Raw genomic sequence first — 6,533 nt, 5'->3', positions numbered from 1 at the left:
CAGGCTCGCCCGCGCGCAGCACTACCGCGAGCAAGCCCGCCCGCGCGCAGCACTACCGCGAGCAAGCCCGCCAGCGCACAGCGCCGCGCGAGCAGGCTCGCCAAGACGTAGCTGAGCTGCGCGAGCACCAGCTGCGTGCAGGTACCCCACGGCACTCCTACACGCAGTTGAGGCCGCGGGCAGGTCAGCCTGCACGAGCGCACACCTGGTGTTTGGTATATTCCCAAAGCCGCAGGCGTGCACTTGTAGAGAAGGAAATATTCCCTTGTCTACAGGCTTATTGTCATTAGTCTTGGAGAGGAGTTGCCTGATTTTGTTAGAGATTCTTTCAGACTCCCTCTCTAAGGAAATTAGTTGGGCATTCGTGAAGATAACGTCTCCAATTCCAGTATTGACATACAATTTGATAAGTGAACTGCATTGCAAAGAAAATCTCTGCTGTTTTATCTGCTCTCTGAGGATCGACCCTTACTTGCCCTAAGGCTGTGAGGTTATAAGTATTGTTGAATAAGCTCAATCCTCACACTACATTTCTGCTAAATAACCAGTAAAAAATCATATCAAAAATTGAGTTTATTAACTGGCGCCGCTGCCGGGGAGCACGGTATTACAGTAGGAATTTTTGTTTTTCTGAATCTACAGTCGTTCTTTATTATCCTCTTAATAATAAAGTCCTCAGCCCATCGTCTGCTAACATTTTGCTGAAGATTTATGGTAGTTACACGCTCAGGAGCTGGTGAGAAGTCTGTAGAAAAAATTATTAGAGACGCCACTCCGGATTCTACAGTTACAGAACCAGAAATTCAGCAGAGAACTATGGCTGAAGAGGTTCATCAGCAGCATGAGAGGAGGAGGACCATGCTGGACAGGTCGACACCGTCCGGAAGCCTACGACAAACTGATGTAAATCTGAACATCGGCGACGGTATTTCATTTTGATACGACAATGCATTAATTAATTCCATGCCTGAGTTTAATGGATTGCCTGCCCAAAACCCATTAGAATTCCTTGATGATTTTCATATTAGATGCTCGTCTCAAAATGTTCCCGGAATATCTACAGAAATGCTTAAAATGAAATATTTTCCTTTGACGTTAAAAGATAAAGCATTCGCATGGTACCGTAATCTAGGAATTACTTTTAATTCTTGGGAAGAAATGCAGGGAAAATTTCTGCAGAAATTTTACCCTCTCTCCAAAACCAACTTTTACAGAAAATAAATTCACAATTTCCATCCCCACGACTGAGAAGCCTTTAGTGAATCATGGGAGAGATTCAATGACTTGTTGAGGAAATGTCCTCACCATGGCATTGAGCAATGTCAATTAGCTCAAATATTTTATGAATCTCTCGCTGATTTTATGAAAAACAAAGTAAATCTCGCTACGGGCGGAACGTTTTATACCGCATATGAGGACGAAGTTTTCGATATTTTGGAGAGAGTTGCAGAAACTGACTTGCAGGAGATTGGAGCCAATCAGAATGGGAGAAACCTGCAGCCAAAAAGAGCAGGAGTTCTGCAGGTCAACACCAAGGAGGGGGAGCTACAAGCGGGTTTAAGAGAGACCAACCTAAAATTGGAGGAGCTCACCTCCACCTTGAAGAACGTTTTTTTAGGTAATTCTCCCATTGTTAAAGCTAAAATCTGCTCTCTCTGTTTTAGCAGGGAACATGAAGATGGAGCTTGCCAGTCCATGGAGGAAGAAGTGAAAGCCTTCAATCAACCTCAACAACCATGGGCTGGCCAAAAGAGAGTCGGATTTCAAAGTGGAGAGAGCTTCACCCAAGGGAACAAAGCTCCTTTTCAACACCACTTTCAGTAGAAGCAACAGTTTCAATCAAGACACCAACAGCAGTATCAGGCTCCCTCTCAAACTCAACCTGATCTCTCTACACTAACCTCGGTTATTTCAGATATGATCGAGAAGCAAAATCAGAAGTTGAGAGCGGAGATGGAGATGCGCATGCAAGTCATGATGGAGTTCCAAACGAAGCACATGTTGGAGTCCCAAGAACAGATGAGGAAGCTATTGGAGAACTTCAGACCTGCACCACCTGAACACCAAGGTATAACTCTAGAACCCCATTGCACATCATATAAACTTCCCACGAAACCGGTAATAAATCCATGCAACCTGCATCATGTGCAACACTCCATTCATGATGATACGAATGGAGAAGATCCTGAAGTTCTAGCAATCTCAAAATTGAGAAATGGAAAGGAACTTCAGGATCCTTATCAGAATTCTATAGAGAATTCTAAGAAGGGGAATGAACCAAGAGAGGAAGAAGGAGAGGATTCTCCCTACGTGGAGGAACCTCTGCCTTCTACGAGTGGGCAACATGTTCCTTACCCTTCAGCTTTAAATAGGAAAAAACCGACTCTTGATTATGAAAATAGATTACTTGAGAACTTTAAAAGAGCCACCATGACTGTTACTGTAGAGGACATGCTTAGGTGTGCACCCTCCCTAAAGAAATACCTTAAGGATTCTTGCACCATTAGGAAGCCTAGGGAAGTAGTTCAATTATCTGAAAATGCCTCTAGCATTCTTAATGCCATCCCTATTAAGATGAGAGACCCCGGAGCCCCTTTCATTACATGTGAAATAGGAGGAAATACCTTTTCTAAAGTTTTATTAGATACGGGAGCGAGCATAAGCATCATCCCAACGGCATTATATGAGGAGTGTGGGTTTGGAGACTTGGAGGAAATACATATGGATTTACTCCTAGCTGATGGAACTGTTAGGCAACCCGAGGGAAGGTTAATCGATGTCATGATCACTGTAGAGAATTGCAAAATACCTGTAGATTTTATAGTGACTGATGTAAAGATATCGGGAAACATTAGCTTAGCTCCTATTATCTTAGGAAGACCATTTTTAGTTACGGCAAAAATGATTATGGATTGGGAGAAGGGGACGGTGGAGTTTAAAATTGGAAAGGAGAGAGTCCAACGTGATATATCAAAAATGATGAAGTGTCCCTTAGGAAGCAATGAGGAGTTAAAACTGTGTACAGAGGATGAAGGAGAGAATGTGGTTAAGGAATACTTGTCACAAGTAGAGGGTAGAGGGCTAGAAGAAGAAATCATAGACTCCCCTTCGGTAGAGGTAGGACCAGAACTGAAACCCTTACCTTCATCCCTCAAATATACATATCTAGATGAGAAGAAAACCCTACCTGTAATCATATCTTCATCACTAACTCCTGAACACGAAAAAGACTTGCTCGAGGTACTTAGGGAGCATAAGAAGGCTCTAGGTTGGACATTTGATGATATTAGAGGAATTTCATCTTCAATCTGTGAACATAGGATATTTCTGGAAGATGAAACCAGACCTTGTAGAGAGCATCAAAGGAGACTCAACCCTTACATGAGAGAGGTTCTTGAGAAAGAAATTATAAAATGGTTGAATGCAGGAATAATTTACGCCATATCCAACAGTAGATGGGTAAGTCCCGTACACATGGTGCCAAAAAAGTCTGGAATTATAGTGGAAGTGAATGAAAAAGGGGAAGAGGTGCAGAAGAGATTGACCACTGGATGGAGAGTATGTATTGATTATAGGAAGCTAAACAAGGCGACCAAGAAAGACCACTACCCTCTACCCTTTATGGATCAAATATTAGAAAAGTTGTCGGGGCAACAATATTTTTGTTTTCTTGACGGTTATTCAGGGTACAACCAAGTAAACATCCATCCTGATGATCAAGAGAAGACAACATTTACGAGTCCCGTTGGGACATATGCCTTTAGGCGTATGCCTTTCGGGCTATGCAATGCCCCCGCCACATTTCAGCGGTGTATGAATGCCCTCTTTTCTGATTTAGTAGGAGAATGTCTAGAAATCTTTATGGATGATTTTTCAGTATTTGGACCTACCTTTGCAAACTGCCTCCTAAGCCTCACCAAAGTATTGAAGAAGTGCATTGAGTCCAACCTTGTCCTAAGCTGGGAAAAATCTCATTTCATGGTGCAGGAGGGAGTAGTGCTGGGACACACGGTAAGCAACCGTGGATTGGAAGTGGACAAGGCTAAGATCGAAATCATCCAGGGCCTTCCACCTCCAACCAACCTAAAGACCCTTAGGGGTTTCCTCGGCCACGCGGGTTTCTATAGACATTTCATTCTTGACTTTGCTAAAATTTCCAAACCTCTTACAAATCTTTTATCGTCTAAGAACAATGAGTTTGAACTAACACTAGAAGCTAAAGATGCATTTTATAAATTGAAGGAAGCCTTAGTTAATGCGCCTATCTTACAAGGGCCCGATTGGACCCTTCCTTTTGAACTAATGTGTGATACTTCTGATTTTGCAGTAGGTGTAGTATTAGGTCAGCGAATCGACAAGAAACCCGTGGTCATCTACTACGCCAGCAGAACCTTAGTGGACGTGAAGCTAAATTATACTACTACCGAGAAGGAACTGTTGGCCATTATTTTTGCTTTAGAAAAGTTTAGATCTTACTTGTTAGGTAGTAAAATTACTGTTTTTTCTGATCATGCAGCTATTAGATACTTATCAACGAAGAAGGAGGCCAAACCTAGGTTGATTAAATGGGTGCTTTTATTGCAGGAATTTGATTTAGAGATCAAAGATAAGAAAGGGTGTGAAAATGTAGTAGCAGATCATCTCTCTCGAATCATGAGCACCCAACCTGAGATTATAAATGATGCATTTCCTGATGAATATGTCCTAACCGCACAAGGAACATCGCTTCCTTGGTACACGTACATTGTCAATTTTTTGGTTTCAGGAAAAATTCCCATAGGATGGACGTCTCATGAGAGGAAGAAGCTGCTTAAGGATGCACGATTTTACTTTTGGGAAGATCCTGAGCTATTCCATCAAGGCCAAGATCAAATTTTGAGGCGGTGTGTCCCCGAGAGCGAGCAAAGAAGCATTTTGGAATTCTGTCATTCCAAACCCGGAGGGGGACACTACTCGGCCAAGGTAACAGCTCATAAAGTTGTTGAATCGGGTTTCTTTTGGCCTACATTATTTCATGACGCCCAGAAATTTTATAATACTTGTTTAGCATGCCAAGCATCCGTCAACATAAATAGGAAAGATAGAATGCCCCTACAACCCATCCTAGAAGTAGAAATATTTGATTTATGGGGAATCGATTTTATGGGACCCTTCCCTAGTTCTAATGGTTATGAATATATTTTGATGGCTGTCGATTATGTCTCCAAATGGGTAGAAGCCATTCCCTCCAAAACCAATGACAGTAAGGTAGTGACTAATTTTATTGAGAAAAACATCTTTTATAGATATGGATGCCCACGAGCTATCATTAGTGATGGAGGTTCCGACTTTACAAACTACAACTTTAGGAACCTCCTCAAGAAGTTTGGTGTCCATCATCGAGTCACTACTCCTTATCACCCTCAAGCCAATGGCCAAGTTGAATTGTGCAATCGGGAGGTTAAGAAAATTTTGAGGAAAATAGTGCGTCCGGATGGGAAAGATTGGTCTAGGAAGCTAGACGAGGCATTATGGGCCTATAGGACCGCTTACAAAACTCCTCTCGGCATGTCTCCCTTTCGACTTATCTTTGGAAAGGCTTGTCACCTACCACTTGAGTTAGAACACAAGGCCTTGTGGGCTATTAGGAAACTCAGCCTAGATTTGGATAGAGCCGGCAAGCATAGACTTCTTCAATTGAATGAGTTGGAAGAGTTAAGAAATGAGGCTTATGAGAATTCGAAGATTTATAAAGCCAAGATGAAGATGTTTCATGATAAGAGCTTGAAGAGACGAATTTTTGTAGAGAATCAAAAAGTATGGCTTTACAACTCTAGATTAAAACTCTTTCCAGGAAAATTGAAAACGCGATGGGATGGCCCCTTCCTTGTTCAGCAGGTTTTTGAGAATGGAGCGGTTACCATTTTTGATCCTACATCTCAAAGACAATTCACTGTGAATGGGCAACGGCTCAAACCCTACTTAGAAGAAGAAGATCTTAATAGCCCCATGAATATTACTTTAGAAAAGCCACATACGAGAGCTCATGATCTGACTAGTTTTTGCTTCCATTTCCTATTTTCTCTGTTTTGTTATTTTGCTGTGTTTTGTTTTTGTTTTCTTCGTTTTTGTTTCTGTCTTCGTGTGCAGCTACTCCTATCCAAGCTAGGTACACCGTCACTGGACAACACGAATGCTGATCGCCGCCTTTCCTTCCATGGTTTGATCTCTCTTTCTCCTTTCTCGTAATTATGATTTGTCATGTAGGAACATGCCTTTTTATTGGGGGAGAGGGGAGTACAGTTGCATGCATCATCCATTAAAATTTTTCGTTTTGCATTCTCAAACCATGGATATTTGATGATCCTAGGAGATGCTTGTCCAATGATATGCATGATAATTCTATTCTTTTCAAAAGGGTAGAGGTGCAAGAATGGCCAGCTAGGAAATCCTAGGTGAAGTAAGCCTAGCTAGGTGCACTATGATACGTACTATTACATCCACATCTCTTACCATTATATTTCTCTCACCTCACCACCGACTTCGGGTTGAGT

General features: G+C 42.1%; 1 non-coding gene across 1 annotated transcript; it reads right to left on the bottom strand.

Annotated features, from left to right (window-relative positions):
• Window positions 1–1,210: 1,210 nt before the first annotated feature.
• LOC144714411 (small nucleolar RNA R71) lies at window positions 1,211–1,313 on the bottom strand. The gene has a single exon (XR_013584353.1). It is a non-coding gene; the product is annotated as a small nucleolar RNA R71 (small nucleolar RNA).
• Between the last annotated feature and the right edge of the window lie 5,220 nt (window positions 1,314–6,533).

Source organism: Wolffia australiana, chromosome 1 (genome assembly GCF_029677425.1).
Source record: "Wolffia australiana isolate 7733 chromosome 1, ASM2967742v1".
NCBI lineage: Eukaryota > Viridiplantae > Streptophyta > Magnoliopsida > Alismatales > Araceae > Wolffia > Wolffia australiana.
Note: the sequence above shows the minus strand (reverse complement) of the source record. Positions and strands in the feature narration are given on the sequence as shown.